We start from the raw sequence: 20390 nt of genomic DNA on the forward strand, positions 1-20390 counted from the left end.
TTCTCAGTAGTGGCGCCCGCCCTGTGGAACGCCCTCCTGTCAGATGTCAAGGACATAAACAACTATCTGACTTTTAGAAGACATCTGAAGGCAGCCCTGTATAGGGAAGCTGTTTAATATTTTATTATGTTTTTATATATGTTGGAAGCTGCCCAGAGTGGCTGGGGCAATGAGTGATCTGCAGCTGCTGAAATTCCCTATTCCAAAGGATGATCCAAGCTAATAAAATGTGTGTTACCCTTTACACTGGCACCAATGGGATCTTACCTCCTGGGACAAATAGCAGCTGAGGGGAATTTTTGTTGGGAAAACAGGAAGGAGGAAGCAAGAGCCTTTTATTTCCTTGCTGTGATCTGAGGCGCCATCTTCGCCAGTTTTGAGGGGCCCCAATGCAATGTCCTGACGTCACACACACAACATCGCAAGGAACCAGGGGGTGGAGCCAAAAGCACGCTGAACATTGAGGGGCGCAGCCCCTCGGAAAAACATGGGGGGGGTCCCCAAAACTGCCTTGGTTCCCTATGAGATGGTGTGTATGGCTATGACTATTTTTTTTTTTTGTTATTGGGCAGGTTAATCGCTTATACACTGCTTTAGCCCTGTGAACTGGGCTTTATTCATAAGCAGTCCATCAGAATGTTCAGAAGTCCTCACAGTCCAATATGAGCTCAGTGAGATGTTAGACGAATTTAGCTAACCCCCTTTCTAGCCTGCCTAATCGTAAAAAAGCAAAAAATAAAATAGCTCAGTGTTGAATAGCTCAGTGTTGACAAAGGATTAGGAAGCTTGGTGGTGACATTCTTTCAAGTAAACGAAACCTCCCTCATTTTGCATTTCATACTTGAAGGCAGCCACTTCAGAAATAGTCACTCCTCATTGCCTGCACAAAGGAAATGTGGCTTTCTTCCACTGTTTACAGTGAAACAAGATGCGAGTACAAATGCCTCTAGCCCGCAGAACAGCGAGTATTATTTACTACGTGCTCTGAAACATGGCTTATCGCTGGAAGAATTAAAAAGCAAATATATTTCTTCATCCTTCCTTAACCTCAGTTTAACTGCAGGGAAACCAGTGAGTGATGAGCAAGATCTGTTTAATCCAGTTGTACTTGCAGACGGACTTTTGTGTCTGCAAACAACCTTATCCTTGCCCCCAATCTGCTCTGTAGGTCCCCCAAACCTCCTGGAGCAGAGTTGAGGTGTGGGGCAGACGAGGAGAGGAATGGAAATTTCCTCTGTGTGAGCACAGTGACATCACTGGATATATCGATAAGGCTACCAGGTGGTCAGCCGAATCTCCTGGTCTAATGAAATGCAACATGGCTTTTTCTGTGTAAGAACTTCCAGCTGTACAAGAGAGCTTAGTGCTCTGGCAGCCAGTCCATAACATTACCAGAACAAACATAACCATTAGCATCAATCACACCCACAGTCACACTAGCAACTCTCCCCCACTTTTATTTAGAAAGTTATACACCGACCATGAACCATCACCACTGCTACTTTTAGGGTAGCATTTGAGATTGTTCTGGTTTCCCCCCCCTCCTTCAAAAAACAAAAACAGCTTAAAACCAGTAAAATAACACATCAGCCAATGAAATCATAAATGAGCTGAAGAGTAAAAACACTGGGGAAATAACTGCAGCCGAATAGGAAACAGTTATGCGCCAGATTTAGAAGACTGGAGAGGAGGATCTGTTGAGAAAGGCGCTTTAAAAAATCCATTGCACCTGGCGCAACGGCCTGGTTTTTCCACTTCATATTTACCTGCCAGTCACATTTCAAGCAACAGTATGGATAACCCTGACCAGACTATATCAGATGAAAGCGGATTGGGTCTCCAGTGACAACAAGGGGACACATCGTGCATAAAGCATATGTTCCCCCACATGTTCTGGCCTGAGACTCTATCTGAGGCCTTTTCTCACCAGGCGTCCTTAGCACCATCCTTTCAGTGTTTTCTCATGCTTTGAATATGTCTTTGAACTGTGATAGGGCTTGCCGATCAGAAGGTCGGCGGTTCGAATCCCTGCGACGGGGTGAACTCCCGTTGTTCGGTCCCAGCTCCTGCCCACCTAGCAATTTGAAAGCATGTCAAGTGCAAGTAGATAAATAGGTACTGCTCCAGCGGGAAGGCAAACGGCGTTTTCGTGCGCTGCTCTGGTTCGCCAGAAGTGGCTTAGTCATGCTGGCCACATGACCCGGAAGCTGTCTGCGGACAAACGCCACCTCCATCAGTCTATAGAGCGAGATGAGCGCGCAACTCCAGAGTCGTCCATGACTAGACCTAATGGTCAGGGGTACCTTTACCTTTACCTTTAAGGCCTCTGATAATGCTTGCCTGGATGCAGAATAGAGGAGGTGTGTGTGTGTGTGTGTGTGTGTGTGTGTGACTCGCCTCTGACTTTGCCCATTATTCACACGTGGATATACCTGACCAGTATGGCTAATGGTCAGGAATGATGGGAGTTATAGTCCAGCAACATCTGGAGGGGCGGCACCACCTTGGCTCCCACTGATCTAAAGGCTGACAGAGGGAAGATACAGCAGTGGCCGGGGTTGTGCAGAATTAGCTGCATCCCTTTTAAATTCATTGCTTGTTCCATGAAGCCTTCAATGAACATCTAAGGACTCACCTAGCATATGCCACCATATTTCCCATGGGTTCTTTAGCCCTTCTGATGATGCTCTCACCTTCTCCGTTTAACCACCTCTTCAAAGTGAGCACAGCAGCACATACATCCTGGCTACATTTTATGCTTGAACTTTTATGCCTTGGTGGTTTAGCTACCAAAACAATCAAATAACATAACACGGCAGTCATCCTTTTAAGCCAACATTCGGGGCTTTTGTGCAACCACAATTATGTGAATTGCTTAAGCAGAGCCTGTGACCTTCTTCCCTTTGAAGGCCACAAAATTCCTCTTGATTTCAGAAGTGTCAGATTTAGACCATTGTATCATACGGTTCATACGTAACACTTATGAAAAAGTTCAGATAGGAAGTCTTGTATTATAGCAACATGACAATGAGCTGCTGACTCTGTAACCTAAGGTTTGATGATTGCTTATTAAGTTCCATTTGAAAAAGTTCAATAAAAATATTATAAAGAGGGGGAAGGAGCAGACAGTGAGTGATACAGGCGACAAAGTAATTGTTTTTTTTGTGTGGTTTTTAAACATCTCAGTTCTCAAACTGAATTTCTAAAGAGTTTTTGTTGGCATCTGTCTGTCTCAAGTGACAATGGAGTCATGGGGGTGGAGTCAAACCACTGCATTCGCAGCACCGAAGTGACCTCCCCGGGGCATCATAAGCCTGGGTTGTGTGTATGGAGGTCCTGGGCTGTCCAGCGGAGAAGACCCCCCTCTTGGCCTCACTGATGGGGTCCAAAGGACAGCAGAAAAACACGTTTGGCACCAGGAGTTGTCAGAAGGAGATGTACAAGGCGCCACCCAACCATCTTAGAGATTCCCTCTGGATTTGTGTAGGGTTTGCTCCTTAGCCTTTTCTTCCCCTGAAGATGTCCCTCAAGGCAGTGGTGAGTCAGGATCAGTTTTCTTTCTCCTGGATAGGCTTCCTTCCCAGGTTGACAAACCTCATCTGCCCCTCGCTTCCCTCTACAGCACTTGCAGAAACTGCCTTGATGATGGTTGGGACCACTACTGGTCTTGTCTGCTCCATCTGCCAGAGCCTGTCTTCGTATGCAGGGGAAGGTCCTCACTTACCGAGGGTTTGAGACCCACTGGCTACCCTTACTTGGTTGAGCTGGCCAGTTGAAGCTGTTCCCCGAGTATGGCCCATGTTGCATGCTAACAGCTTCTAGAAGCAACAGATGAAAGCTGAGTGCAGGGTGAGGACCAAAGGTGGACAATGTGTTCCCCACTAGAGGTACTACCGCTGTCTTAATACTCCATATGCCACACACAAGTGGATGACACAGCCACGGCTTTAAATTCCTGTGTTTCCTGGCCCAATCATTCAGTGTAAGGCGCATTTGCTCCACAGTGCGGGATCGCCTTAAGGAACAGAACTCTTAAATGTTACAAAATTCTGCGTAGGGTTTGAGTTCTGAGATATTCTATGGAGTGGTAGTCTCCATTTACAGTGTTCTCTTTGGGTGTTCCATAATAGTGTTCTATAGGGATCCTCAGGGTTAAACAGTAGGGTATAAATATAAAATAATGAGATTTCAATCAGTGCTGTAGAACCTTAATGCTATTTCCTCATCAGCTACTTTCTCATGTGTTTGAGGTGAATTGAGAAAGACCGAGGTATGTCGTTTTAGCAATTTTGAGTACCAATAGTTAGGTAGGTGTTACCCTTTTCCGATAAGCTTTTAAACATTTTGGGAGGCCAGTGATAAATGAAGTATATGAAGAATGTCCATTTAACCCAATATTGCCTCATGTGATTGGCAGGGTCTCCGGGAAGGTGTCATTTCAAGCCTTGTATCTAAAAAACTAGACACTCTTGAAGCCAAGCTTGGAAAAAAGGGAAGCAAAGGTAACAGAGGAAGATTATGTGTAAATGCTAACCTGGTGTCCTCTAAATGTTCTGGATTATCTTTCTCTCCCTCTCCCCCTGCTCTCATCCGTGTATACATCATGGCTGTTTTTGAGGGAGAAAACAAACTCCTCCGGTGATCAGAGCATTTTGGACTATGCGGCTATAATGTTTTGGTTTCTGGGTCATGAAGAAACACCTCAGCTGTCTGAATTTACCCTTTGGGTCCTTCCAGACTGGTGCTGTATTGTGGGTGTATTCTGCAACATAATCTTGACACAACGACAGCGCATTAGTGGCAGATTTATTTTGCTTTAGCTTGTTCTGAGATGCTTCCTCAGTGATACATCATGGCTGTCCTGAGGATGCTGTAGAGCAACAAAAGCAAGGCAAAATGGACCAGAACCAGGGATGGCTGTGGGCAGGATTCCTGTATCGCAGGGGGTTAGCCCAGATGACCCTCAGGGTCCCTTCCAACTCTATTATTCTATGACTCTATTCCAAAAAGTGACATGATTTCAGCAAGAAGCTACAGGATATGCACTGACTGAAAAGGAAGCCCATCCCAAAATGGTTCCAGGTGCAAACAGTATTGAAAGCACAAATAATCACAAATGCACGATGAAATGGACATTTGGAGGGGTCCTTAATGCCCACTGTTTTGAGAGAAGGACTCCTCTCCCCCTAATAACCAGGGTTTTTTTGCTGACCAAATTTAGGATGCCAGTTATAGGGAAATACAAGATTGGGATACTCCAGTGAGCGTACCTAGTATCTTTATGAGAACAAAATCTATCAATCTATGTAAATGCCGTTTTCAATTTGCTGTTTTATTGCCGTCCGAACCAAGCCTACAGTTTCCTGTACAACCAAGCGGCAGTTGCGACAATGCCCTCACGGCTACAATGCATGGATTTGCTGCGGCACCATATAAGTTACCTCAAATTGGCACTGGCTTCCCTTTCAAGTTACAACCAATTTTGAACTCTCTTCAAACAGCGCAGCCCATCGGAGCAAAGGCCGCCTGAGAGAGCAAAAGGCCATTCCATTATGTAGGCTTGATCTCTTGCCATGCTGGGCCATTGTTTGACATCAAAAAACACTCAACCCAGAAAAGGTCATTTTGTTAGTGGAGTGGTGGAAGGGAGGGGGCGCGCGGGAGAGTGCGGCTTAGCCTGAATAACGTCGTGTCATATATCTTGGGAGGTTTCACCCAAGCCTGCTAAACATTCTCTGCACAGCCAGACCAGACAGTGCCTACTTTCCATCTCCACGTACACTTACGGTGGACACAGAACGCGCAGCAATGGGAGAAGAATATCCATCATGCAATAATTAATGCCATTTTAATTCCCACTCCGATCGCTTCTGTGAAGGATGAACTCTGTGCACCATCAGTTAATACGCCAGACCTCTAAGGCTTAGAGTCTAAGACAAGGCAAAGAGGATAGGGGCAGGCCAGTTTTTTTTACCCCCTTCCTTGACCCTTCCTAAATTATTCCACAGTAATCTGGTAAACGGAGCTTCCTTTTCAAATATTTGTCTATACCTGTCTACGAACTAGAACATATTTTCTTCTTGATCCAGTGGTGAATGTAGTTTCATGATAATATATTGAGACTACGTCGGCCTTTGCCAACGTGGGACCGACGGGAGTTGAAGGCCAAAGGATCTGAAGGGCACCAGTGTTTGGCAAGGACGGTGCTGATTTTAAAGACAATTTTAAATAAGCAATGTGAAAACCTGAGGGTAGGTGAGAGAGAGAAAGCAGGAAGGAAGCTTTTCTTGTTCTTCCCTCATGCTTCTGTGGCAGGCAGGACATCCTAATAGCTCTCTGGATAAGGCACCAAGTCTCTGATGAGTTCCTCATCTGATTGCTGAGGGAGCAATGATGATGCAGAGGATGTGTTTGAGAGAAGGAATCAACCAAAACAACACACGCACACGCACACAAAGGGCATCAACATACTGTCCTCTATATACTTTCTGACACTGGAATAACAACAACAACAACAACAACTTATTATTTATACCCCACCCATCTGGCTGGGTTTCCCCAGCCACTCTGGGCGGCTTCCAACAGAAAATTAAAAACATTAAAAACTTCCTTAAACAGGGTTGCCTTCAGATGTCTTCTAAAAGTCAGATAGTAGTTTATTTCCTTGACATCTGACAGGAGGGCGTTTCACAGGGCAGGCGCCACTACCGAGAAGGCCCTCTGCCTGGTTCCCTGTAGCTTTGCTTCTCGCAGTGAGGGAACCGCCAGAAGGCCCTTGGAGCTGGACCTCAGTGTCCGGGCTGAACGATGGGGGTGGAGACGCTCCTTCAGGTATACTGGGCCGAGGCCGTTTAGACCATAGTCACTGTGGCTAGCAGCCATTGAGAGCCTTATGCCCCATGAATTTTTCTTATGTTTATATAAAGCTCATAGCTCATATAAAGATGTAGGAACAGTGCATACACTCTGTATTTGAAGGTCCTAATTTGATGACTAGTCAGCACTGGAGGACTGTGGCTAGTCTTGAAAACTGGCCCATAAAGTTATGCCATATGGGGAGCTATGGATCACTTGACCCTAGTTTCCTTCTTGGCTACTTTCTGAGGGCCACATAAGAACATAAGATGAGCCTTGCTGGATCAGGCCAATCCAGTGTTAAAAACAATACAGCATATTGTCCTAAAGATGCTTTAGGGCTGGATCAATGTCTAGCCAATCAGTGGTGTACAAATCCAACTTTTCCTAAGGTAAGAAATTAAATGTTTCATCTTTCATTCCCTGGGAATAAGGCTGTATGTATGTACCAATTGCCACTGAGTGCATTTCATGAGAAACACACTGCTGAATTTATGCACATCTGAACACAGCTTAATTTGATGTTTTGCCAAAAATGTTTACTGTTGCCTTTTCCCTCTGCAGAAAAGGATCTTCAACTGGCACAAATCAAATCCATAAAGCTACTGTTTGTTTATGCCAGCAAAGAGGCTTGTTCGTCTTGAAAATGGTCATTTTGCATTTTAAATAAGTGTTGGAATTTTTTTCTTTGTTTAGTCTAGTGATATTATAGTTATTAAAAAATGTGCAATAAGCCTTTGGGTTCCCAAAGGATGCTCCCTTTTTCATTTTAAATATTCAGTGAAAGTGTTATCTAGGATGTTGTGGTACTTTCTGTTTTGGATAAGTCTTCAAGCCAGCTAATTTGGTTGATTTAATCTGATAAAAGTTTTAACTACAACTCTGAAAGGGATGTCAGTAGGCAAAATATACCAGTATAAACATAAAATAGTAGCTCCGTTTGTTATGTAAGTAACAAGGTCAGTGACTGTTCAGCTGTAGGAGCAAACTCGATTAAGATGGAGGATAATCTTTTGAAAGATAGCAATTTATCTCTATCTGAAGGTTATTATCTTGGTTCTACAGCTATCACAGACAGCAAGGTTAACAAATATTCAGTGATGAATTTTTGAAAGCTTGAGTCTGATCTTGTTCCCTTAAACCCCTCTAAGGGTCTGTCATATCTTACAAAAACGACTGTCAAATTTGTACACGGGATTATTTAATGGGCTTTCTTGGAGAAAATGCTTGCAATTCACCCTTTATTTGCAATAAATTATACTTCATAGCAGAGTCATTCTTAAAGGCATTCCTCAGATAAGAGAGATTAGCCTGAAAAGCGATTGTGCTGAAATTCAAAATATTCCGTGAGAAAACATAAAGCTCACGGTATCAGTTTCTGCAAACAGTCATTACACTTTGCTGATCAAGATTAGTTAAAAGTACATTCTGTGGTTTAAAGTTATCCTGGGTTTAAAAATGTACTATTTCTATGTTCAAAAAAAAGTTTGAGTCCAGAGAAAGGCTCATACAAGGTGCCTCCACCTGATTTTAATCCGAAAACGAATGAATGAACGAACAAATGAATAAGTAAAATCTCATTCCCTGCAGCTGCAATTTGCTTCCAGAGGGAAGTTACCTGAGAGCTTTTCTCCATAAACAATGCCATGGAGTGGAGATGGACAGAAGTGGATTTAGGGGAGCATGACTGGCTGGGTTGTGCTGGGTGTGAAGCCTCGGTGGGGGGGGGGGCTGCAGGGGCATCAAAACTATGATGTAGAATGGAATGCAGGGGGGGTGCTGAATTTTGGCATGGCACAGGGCACCACTGATAATTTGAGAGTGCTAGGTCTGCCACTGAGGTGGAGGTGGCCATTTTTGCTCAGATTGTGGTGGGTGAAAGGGGGATTAAATCTGCTCTCCCCAAGTACCCTGATCTCAGTACAGATTGGGGGGATTTGCAGAGGCAGTGCTACTTAGGTTAAATGTGATCATATCAGTATCTACTGGTGTGGCACAGCGTGGGTTGCCAGTGCCCAGGGCTGCGCAGAGGGAGAAGGTTGAGATGGAGGGAAACGGTACACAGGCTTATTCAACTGGCATCTGTGTCACTCAGGAGAGCGCAGCCATAGAGGTAAGAGCTGTTCCGTTGTCTGGAGAGGTCACTTCCCGGTTTGCATGGGGAAGGAGTTTTCAACGGAGCCCAGCGAAGGAAGCTCACAGCTATATTGAAGCAGCACTGTGTGCTGAAATGTTGTGCCCCGGGCAACCACCCCTGTGCCCCGCATGCTATGCCACTGTCTACTGGACTTACAGTGGTGCATAAAAAAGATCTGCATATGCCTCCTGACAAACAGATGGTTCATATGGTCTCCTTTGGCAGTGCCAGTAGTTTGTTGGGCAACTGTTGGGAAGGGATGCTTTGATTTCACGAGAATCACATGAGTTAGAGAGTGGATCTCCACTCACTGACTGTACTCCTCTGTCAGCAAGCATGGACATTTCCCCTCAATCAATTTAATGCCCAAATAGAGCTTATTTCTCCTGAAACTCCTGCTCCCATTCTTCCTGCTTCTTTTGAGGAATCAGAACTCAGCATTAATCTGAGATTGGATATTAGATGGTTTGTATTAAAGAGTCAGGCATGCATTTCATAATTAGGGTGCAATGAAACACCATTTTAGGAGGGCAGAAAGGACCCTTCCTTTAACTAGCCAAAAGGCCTTCAGTTAATTTCCAGCTATACAGTTGTGTGCTTCCATCATTCTGTGAAAAATCATCACAACCATATTGTTGTTGTTGTTCTGCTTCATAAAAACAAAAAACATGAGAGAATGAAAATTCAGGAAAAAAGAAGGATCTGGATTAATGTGTAGTGGAGTCTGGCTGTCTTTTGTTTCAAGCTTAATGGCATCTTTTAGGAAATTTTCAAGGCTATATAAGTGCAGAGAGAATCTCCCATCTCGGTGATATTTTTTTCATCACCTTTAGCAGTAGCAAAAAGTGTTTGATGAAAGTAGAAACGTTTTTTATCTAGTACTGGCTTTGGTAATCTCTTTCCCTTTGGGAAAACTGTTAAATTAAGGGTACATTCATATTCGCACTTCACCATGGATTTAGCACAGGAACTGCCATGGGATGTGCCCCTGCCATAATAGGGTTCGCACATCCTCAGCTGTAGGTTTGTGTGATGATGACTGATTTATTAACATTGGAAGATTCCACAGTGGTTTCATTCCCTAAGAGCTCACATTAAATTGTCAAGGATAACTGACATTAAAATGACAATGCTCCCTAAATTTGTGCTCCTGTTCATGAGTGTTACTTTCATTAGCAGACAACGGAGAGACAAAGGGCCGAGAGAAATCAGGAATGAAATTTGTCTTGGATAAGATAAGACTAGGATAAAACTGGACCTTCTCATATAGAGGGGGGAGGGAATTGGCTTTCAGTTGTTTGATGTCTTACTATGAAGCAGTTCCACTGCCCTGGGTGAAATTTTGTTCCCCAGAGGATAAGCCCAACAAATAATATATTTCAGAGCAGGACTTTAGACTGGTACTTTTAGATGCCCTCACCTGATTAGAAAAAGATGTGGTAGAGAATATAATTGAGTTAAAATGAATGAGCAAGAAAAGCATGGACCAAATGTGAGTGGAATTTCTACTTTCTTGTGAAAGAACACAATGTCATTTTTCGTTTTCTTATAAAAAACAGTGGTTCAGCCACTCCTGAAAAAACCAACTCTAGATCCATTGGTTTATGACAACTTTAGGAAAGCTGATCAAGAGGGCTGTGCTGCAACAGTTCCCAATACTTTGGGATGAAACTAATTATCGTGACCCATTCCAAGCCGGATTTAGACACAGGTGGTGCTGCGGTCTAAACCACAGAGCCTAGGGCTTGCTGATCAGAAGGTTGGTGGTTGGGTGAGCTCCCGTTGTTCGGTCCCAGCTCCTGCCCACCTAGCAGTTCGAAAGCACGTCAAAGTGCAAGTAGATAAATAGGTACCGTTCTGGTGGGAAGGTAAACGGTGTTTCCGTGCGCTGCTCTGGTTGGCCAGAAGTGGCTTAGTCATACTGGCCACATGAGCCAGAAGCTGTCTGTGGACAAACGTCGGCTCCCTCGGCCTATAGAGCGAGATGAGCGTGCAACCCCTGAGTTGTCTGCGACTGGACCTAACGGCCAGGGGTACCTTTAAAGGTAAAGGGACCCCTGACCATTAGGTCCAGTCATGGCCAACTCTGGGGTTGCGGCGCTCATCTCGCTTTATTGGCCGAGGGAGCTGGCATACAGATTCTGGGTCATGTAGCCAGCATGACTAAGCCACTTCTGGCGAACCAGAGCAACACACGGAAACGCCCCTTGGCTCCTAGGAGTTGGCTCCTATGGGTATGTGCATTAGATTTGTTTTTATATATGTACAGTGGTGTCATGCCAACCTAGCAGTTCGAAAGCACATCAAAGTGCAAGTAGATAAATAGGTACCACTCCAGTGGGAAGGCAAACGGCGTTTCCGTGCGCTGCTCTGGTTCGCCAGAAGCGGCTTAGTCATGCTGGCCACATGACCCAGAAAAACTGTCTGTGGACAAACGTTGGCTCCCTCGGCCAGTAAAGAGATGAGCGCCACAACCCCAGAGTTGTCTACGACTGGACTTAACTGTCAGGAGTCCTTTACCTTTACCTTTTTATGTACAGTGGTACCTCGATTTATGAACTTAATCTGTTCCGGAAGTCCATTCTTAAACCAAAGCCTTTCTTAAACCGAGGCGTGCTTTCCCTAATGAGGCCTCCCACCACCAGTGCCCTTTCACCGTTCGGCTTCTGTTCATAGACCGAGGTTCACTAGAAGTTCACAAACCGGAACATTACTTCCAGTTTTGTGGAGTTCATATACCTAATAGTTCGTAAACAGGGCTGTTCTTAAACCAAGGTACCACTGTAATGGTTTAAACTACTTTTTATGTATACATCTTTTATCTATGTTTTATTGTACTGTGAAATTGCTTTGAGATGCTTCATAGGGAGTGATTAATAAATGAAACGCTATTACTGCTGATAATGCTAATCCACACTTCTCTTTACATTACGGAATTCTGTGTCTATAAATACCTTCTACAGGGAATCTACATAGTCTGAACGAGCCTGAGAATTTGCAGAACCTACATGCTACAATTATAGAAGCATTTAGACCACATCTATACTAATATACCGAGAAAGAGATCAATATATGATACAGAAAACTAAAGCAACAACAGACCACTTCAGCAATAACAAATTTCACAAAAATAAGCCATTACATATAAAAATGTTACATTAATGCATATAAACCAAAATCGCTCTACCTCATCTCCTCTCTCAGACTCCTGGCTCTCACCTAGGGCTCCATATATTTATACCCCACCCATCTGGCTGGGTCTCCCCAGCCACTCTGGGTGGCTTCCAACAGGATATTAAAAACACGATAAAACATCAAACATTAAAAACTTCCCTAAACAGGTCTGCCTTCAGATGTCTTCTAAAAGTCAGGCAGTTGTTTGTTTCCTTGATATCTGATGGGAGGGCGTTCCACAGGGCGGACGCCACTACCAAGAAGGCCCTGTGCCTGGTTCCCTGTAATCTCAGTGTCCGGGCTGAACGATGGGGGTGGAGATGCTCCTTCAGGTATACTGGACTGATGCAGGACCATTCAGCACTATCCCCCCACAGCACGTTGTGACAAAAAACTGGGACCACATTCCTGCACAAGTCATATGACCTGCACAAGAAAAAGCACTTGGGGGGGGGGACAAAATCAGAGCATCCAAAATGGCTCCTGTGCTCTTGTGGGGGGTAGGGGTGAGGAGGAAAGGATGTCTCAATTTTTCCAGGGCATGCAATAAAGGTGAATGGGGCCTTTGACTCTGTTGGATTGGAGATGGTCTGCTACGGCCTTTAAACTGCCACTGGGTTTCCTGCGCAAACTGCCAGCCTTAGAAATGCACATCTGAGTACCTACTTGATAACAGCACATACATTTGTATATCTTTAGTGAGTTAAAAAAAGAAAAACCGAGTAGCAACAAGGTTTTTCAAAACCCCAAGGAATAACAGAGAGAAATAAAACAATAAGAGGACAAGGATAGTGAAACAGAGAGAGAAAGAGTCAGAGCAAGGGGACAATAAAGTGGTAGAGACAGATGAAACCGGTCTTTAAAATGACTGCACAGCCAATGCAAAATGTAAACTGGGGATCATCAAAATGGAAATGTGTATGGGGGCAAAATGTAACGTCTTAAGTTACTGTAGAACTTAAATATCTGAGGTAAACAGGGTGAGCATTAACATGGTGCACATACAGTCATACCTCGGGATAAATATGCTTCAGGATAAGTATTTTTGGGTTGTGCTCTGCGGCGACCCAGAAGTAACGGAGTGTGTTACTTCCAGGTTTCACCGCTTGCGCATGCTCAGACTGTCAAAATGACGTCACGCGCATGCGCGGAAGTGGCGAAATGCGACCCGCGCAGACGCATCGTACGTTCTGTTCCGGATGCGAATGGAGCTCTGGAACAGATCCCGTTTGCATCCCAAGGTACACCTGTATACAGAACAAGTGATTAAGCAAACAACAACAAATATAAATATTTCAGTCATATCTCACATGATCTTTTTCCTCCTCCTTTTCTCACACATAGCTCCCTCTTTGAATCTGGTACTAAGATGTTTTACTACTTGCTGCCCTGATTTCATTGCAACAATATGCATATTGAAGTTGTGCTTTGACGCAGGGCAGCATGTGTTCTCACAACAGCTACAGGCACCGTGAATTGATTACATTTGATCCCCATGTCACTGGACAGATGATGCCCACAAAAGGAAGTCACACACTCTGGCTATATACCGCAAAGACAGAAGCTTTGTCTACATTAACTGGGATGGTCTAAGGGCTCATAGCCGAACTTGTACTGGCTCAGTTTGAGGTTTTGGCTGCAATGGAAATGCAAGCTGCCCATTAAAAGCTACTAAGCAATGTCTGGTGAGGTATTCCTTCTTTATTAATAAAAGAGAGCATGACAAATTAATTAATGTTTTCTCCAAGAGAGTCATTGTTGACTGGAAATGTTCAATGGCTCTTTTGTTTGGAAGAAGATTCTTTGGGAAGAATGGGGGTATAGCCAGAAGCTATTTACAATGTCATAAAGCTTTGCTGGAATGAATATAAAAAACAGTCATACCAAATCAGACCATTGGTGTCCATCTGGTTGTGTACTGTTTGAACTGACTGGCAGTGGCTATCCAGGGTATCAGTCTTTGCCAGCCATCATCGCAGATATTAATATTGTGCAGCTTGAAGCGACTGGATGCATAAAAAAGGGACTCCTTTTGGAACGAAGCATTGTCCAGACCCATTAGATATTATTCCAAGCTTCACTTGCAGAACTTTCCTCATAACAGAACAAAAACATCAAAGACACATCCAAATAATTCCATGCAAAATCTTGTGCAAGTCCAGCACAGGTTCATCTGCTTAGAAATGAAAGAAACTTATAATCAGAGCTGACAAACACAGCTGTCTCTCTCACACAGGCTCCATTAGCCCACATTCTAGTCCCCAAGGCTGTTGAGCTCCTGGAGAGGCATCTTACTCCCACAGAGCCTGAGAACAAAAACCCTTTTAAAACGCAGACTTGCAACCAAATACCTTTGCCACCTGATCTAAGGTTAAACACTCATGTGTTAGCTAGCAGAAAATAACAAGTTACTTATCAACCCATCATGGAATTCAGAGACCACTTAGTAAATTTCAGTGAATTTTCCTCACTTTAAACCCTTCAGTAATACACATCTAGGCAGTCCCCATTTCAGTGTCAGTTAAACAATTATACTTAACAGACCTTCCTGGAGATGCTTAAGGATCTAACCTCGTGAGAGACATGTTTTCTCAATATGTAGACCTGCTGCTCAGACCGCTTCCAGTCTGGGAGTGGGGTTGTTATTTTGTCATTATTTATTTGTGCTTTTACATTGTTGGTGCAGCTCTAGAAACAAGCACTGAAAAGGCTTTGTTGTGACTTAGGCTTAGCAAAAAGCATAAGGAAGTGTAGGCGGAATTCTTAGTGTTTTGTATAAAGAGCAACTTTTTAATTTTAGTTGCCAAAATATCTATCTAATGCATGCATGGCCAAACTTGGCCCTCCAGCTGTTTTGGAACTACAGTTCCCATCATCCCTGACCACTGGTCCTGTTAGCTAGGGATGATGGGAGTTGTAGTCCCAAAACAGCTGGAGGGTCAAGTTTGGCCATGCCTGATCTAATGCCTTGATCTCTGGTCCCTTTCAGAAGCAGACAGACTACTTTGTGGTTGAGGAATAATTGTTCCACCTTCACAATTTGCTTGCAGGGGCATTCATTGTCTTCATATCCTATCTCTGACTTCATTGTACCTTGCTTGGTTAATCATGAACATTAATATCAACTAGTCTTTGGATTAGTGCTCAGTTGCAGTGGGGTCAGTATAACCCCCAACAAGGCACAATGATAACCCTCTACAGGTGTTACATGAGCCTAATGCTAAACATGTGAGGAGCCAGGAATGAAGGTCCTGGCTCTATACTTTCTCCATCACTTTCTCCATCATTATTTACCAACTCATTGCTTGGACTAGATGACCCCTGTGGTCCCTTCCAAGTCTACAGTTCTATGATTCATGGAAGGCAACAGTCTGTACCAGGGAGTTTTTGTCTCTGTGGATACTTCCTGTGTTTTGGAACCTGGGAAATTAGAATTCTAGACTGTGTGGAAGTCTTAATGTGTATAAAAGGCTCCCTTCATAAACTGGAAGCCAACCAGGAATGATGATGAGGACCATCCCACTCATCTCTACTGCCTCCTCACATGTTGTAGGCTATTGCAATGCACAAGGAGGGCTTATCTGCTATCCAGTTGTTAAAAGTCAGTGATCCAGAACACAATGGTGAAGTTCTAGAGCACAACAGGATGGCTGCATATAGTGCTATTTTTCTAGAAAAAGAGTTGTTGTAACTTGCCATAAATGCCTCCTTTGTTCTCTAAATTGGCAATGGTGCCCATCTTTTATTCTGGCTGAATAAGAGCCCTGGCTATATAATGATTCTTTTCTCTTATTTGTGCGTGCAGTTTGACTGACATAATTCGACCGACATAACGCATATTAGATATGTATACAGTTTGACCGAAATAACAAGTTAAGGCCGAAGAGTGCGGAAAGCGTAGTGATCTAAACTGACACTTGTCCATGTTATTTTTCAGATGGTAAATCTGTATAAAGATGGCAGGGGGAAAAGTTGGTGAACAGGCATAATCAGTTTGCCTCCAGAGGAGCCTTTATAAGCCAGCCATTAATTCACGGCTATCTGTGAATCAGCACTGTAGGTAATTGATCAGGGAGTAAATACTTTGTTAAAGAGAACAGTCTCTGACATTCTAGCTTGGAGGAAAAATAATGCAACTGTACTGGGGGGAGAGGGGAGATTATCATTTGACTAGACATTTAAATGTTTTATTATGGTGTTTTCTGATTAATTCCTATCAGAGAAGGTATAAGGCAGTAAATATGACTCAATTTAATTTTCAAGCTGATGTAAATTCCATTCTCCAGCCCTTAAACCCTGCAGCTGTTGTTAAAAAACTCAATACAATTTTTTTTTTTACCAAGGACAGAATCTTTATATATATATGATCTTGTGCATTCTCTTAATCTCAAGAAGACCCGATGGAGAAAAAATTCCTATCAGAATTGCAAATTAAAATGAAAGTTGGAGTTGGTAAAGTCAATAATTTTTTAAAAATTATTTTTGCCAGTCACTCCTGTAGGATGTGGATAATACTTATAGTTTCTTCTGTTTCACAGAATTATGGTCATGGTGACTTTGAACCTGTATATTTAATAGGTTTCCTAGTAAACACCAATGGAATACAAATTACACAACACCATTCAGTGGTAATTTGTCACATGGAACAGGTTCATACAAAATTCAAAAAGAGGCAAAATGATACTCCTTTTTTCTCACTTGAACTTTTTTCACAGCCTTTGTTAGCCTGACAATGAGCTTGTGATCCTGAAGAGGGGTGTTGGGGGGTGGACACGGAGAGAATTGAATTGGGTGGGGGAAAGTGAACATTATTCAAAATCAATGACTCTGAGGCTCTAAAGAATTGACTTAGGAATATTTAGGTGCTATAAAATGTACCATCTTGTATTGTCAAATGAAAAAGGCAATTTACTTTAGCTACAACAAATTTTTTAAAAAAGAATTCCATTTTGAATAGTAATCTTTTTTTAAAGCTGATAAAGCCAAAGAAGTGAAAAAAGAGGAATCTTAATTTATCTAAGTATTGTTTCCCTGGAGGACTCCCCTTTCCCCTTTTTTAGAACCTATTCTGATGTCCCTAGTTATGCACATTTGGGAGGGCAAGCATACGGGCAATCAGTAAGTTAACATACCCTCCAACATTTCTCCAATGAAAATAGGGGTGCCCTATTGCATCATCATCATCATCATCATCATCATCATCACCATCATCATATTTATGTTAGAATTCCTGATCCATGACTGCAGTCAGGGGATTTTTGTCTATCACATGATGGTGTATGTTTTGACTCCACAGAGTGGGAAGTGATGGAGACAGGATGTTTGTGTTACTGTGTTCCGTGAAGTGGGACTATTGTCCTTTGTTCTTTTTCCCTTTGCTGTCTGATGCTAGAGAGAGAGGGAGCCATGTTGCAGCGCTCCATGTGTGTTTATATGTAAATAAGGTAGATTAGCCAAAATGCTGAGTTGCTGAGGTCTGTCACACAAGTTGCGCAAACTCTGTGGATCCCTAAGTGTGACAGTGTTGGTTGGCATTGGTTGCTGTGATGTTCAGGCTGAAGAAAGCTTTTGAAGCTCCCAAACGATCGACCAGGAGGGAGGGAACATGCCAGTCGGGCATGTGCCTCTGCCAGAGTCCTACTTGAGTGTAGGCTGAACTCCTGACAACTTATACCCTGCCCATCTGACTAGGTTGCCCCAACCACTCTGGGCATCTTCCAACATATATACAAACATAACAAAACACGAAACATTAAAAAACCACCGTATACAGTTGCCTTCAGATGCTTTCATGGGACCAAAACCTGCCGAAGATGAGTTGCTGTGCTCATTAGGCCTGACACTCTTGTGCAGATCCTGTTTTTTGTTTGTTAATGAAGAGATAACTCTAATTTCCTGGGTGTGATTTACTGCTGGCTCGTTCAGGATGAATTACTGATACATCTTACTTGTGTGATGTGTCACAGAAACTGGAATATGCCCAAGAGGAGGAGCTGGGCTATGCAGATGCTCTGGCATATCCCAAAGGTCTTGGTGTTCCTCCTGAGAACATGGCTTCACCATGTGATCTGTAGTAAGTATAGAGGATATGTCCTCCTGCTGCTGTTGCTTTAATAGGAACAGGCTAGTTGCATTCTCTTATTGGCTTTATTGGAATGCCGTAAGATTCACTGACTAAGCCACAACCCAGTACAGTGGAACATCGGTTTTCGAGCGTCTCGGAAGCCGAACGTTTCGGAACCCGAATCCTGAAAACCCGGAAGTAATTGCTTCCGTTTTTGAATGCACCTCAGAATGTCCACAATTTCCACAACTGAAATTGCCGACAGCTCTTTGCACCTCGGTTGTTGAATGTTTTGGAAGTCGAACGGTCTTCTGAAACGGATTATGTTCAACAACTGAGGTTCCACTGTACTAAGTTTAGTACTTACCTACGTTTCCAATCCAGATGGCAACACTACTATTGTGTGTCATAGTCTTAGAATTACCATAATAAAAATATTCCTTCCAATAGCACCTTAGAGACCAACTAAGTTTGTTATTGGTATAAGCTTTCGTGTGCATGAACATGAAAGCTCATACCAATAACAAACTTAGTTGGTCTCTAAGGTGCTACTGGAAGGAATTTTTTATTTTGTTTCAACTAAGGCAGACCAACACAGCTACCTACCTGTAATTAGAATTACCATGTTAGACTAGTACCTGGAAGTCTAGGGTTCAAATTCCCACTCAGCTGTGAAGCTCACTGTGTGACTTTGGGGCAGTCACAGCATAAACTCACCTCACAGGGTTGTTGTGGGGATTAAAGGGGGGGGAGAACCATGTATGCTACCTTGAGTTTCTCGGAGAAAAAGATGGGATATAAATGCAACAAACAAACAAACAAACAAACAAACAAACAAATAAATACAGTATATATCTGCCCTAATCGATCTCATAGATTTGCTGTAAACTCCACATGTGGTGGTTGGGACGCGGGTGGCGCTGTGGGTTAAAGCCTCAGCGCCTAGGGCTTGCCGATCGAAAGGTCGGCAGTTCGAATCCCCGCGGCGGGGTGCGCTCCCGCTGCTCAGTCCCAGCGCCTGCCAACCTAGCAGTTCGAAAGCACCCCCGGGTGCAAGTAGATAAATAGGTACCGCTTACCAGCGGGAAGGTAAACGGCGTTCCGTGTGCTGCGCTGGCTCGCCAGATGCAGCTTTGTCACGCTGGCCACGTGACCCGGAAGTGTCTCCGGACAGCGCTGGCCCCCGGCCTCTTGAGTGAGATGGGCGCACAAACCCCAGAGTCTGTCAAGACTGGCCCGCTCGGGCAGGGGTACCTTTACCTTTACCTTTACCACATGTGGTGGGAATGCCCCAAAATCCTACCCTTTTGGACAGAAGTCCTACAAGAAATATGCAAAATAACTAAGCAGGTATTAGAAGTCACCACAGAACTGGTCTTATTGAACATTTCCCAAGATAATAATGCCCACTCACATTATAAAGAGCTTATAATCCACCTACTATCAGCAGCCAGAAGCATCATAGCCAGACACTGCAGAGACCTGTCAGGAGTAAGCATAGACCAATGGTATCAAACTGTATGGGGCACAGACTTACTAGAAAAACCAACCAACAGACTGAAACTGACTCAGAGACAAATAAAAGAGGACACCTTCACCTCAGTATGGCTCCCCTTTATTACATACACAGCCCAAGAAGACAACACCAAGAACCCACCAACGGCATATGAATCAATGTGGCTAACTTGACCTAACAGTCCTCTCACGCACGCAAACAAATCTCTTGACAGCCAACTAAAGACAACCAGCCATGCCCCAGGCCAGCCACCAATATCTCTCACTACCAAGGAAATATAATCGACGAATAGAAAGAGAATCTACCCAAGTGATGCTGACAAAAATCAAACAAACCCCGCAACAACCTCACACATATATTAAGTAAAAGTTTGTGAGTTTACCACACCTCCCCCAACTGTATACAACATCAACGTTTCACATGGAAAGTAACTGATTTGTAGAATAGACTAAGGTTGCCAGATTTTTTTTCAATGTCTCTGGGGACACTTTTCAACTTCAATGGATTTTGTATGGGGACTGATTTGTAAATCCAGGGATTGTCCCTGGGAAACGGGGACATCTAGTAACCTTAGAATAGACACTACGACCTGAAAAAGAGACAATGCACATACTTCGATAACCCAAGAAAATCTTTATTATTAT

This window comes from Podarcis vaucheri, assembly GCF_965113315.1.
Source record: "Podarcis vaucheri genome assembly, chromosome: 11".
Classification (NCBI taxonomy): domain Eukaryota; kingdom Metazoa; phylum Chordata; class Lepidosauria; order Squamata; family Lacertidae; genus Podarcis; species Podarcis vaucheri.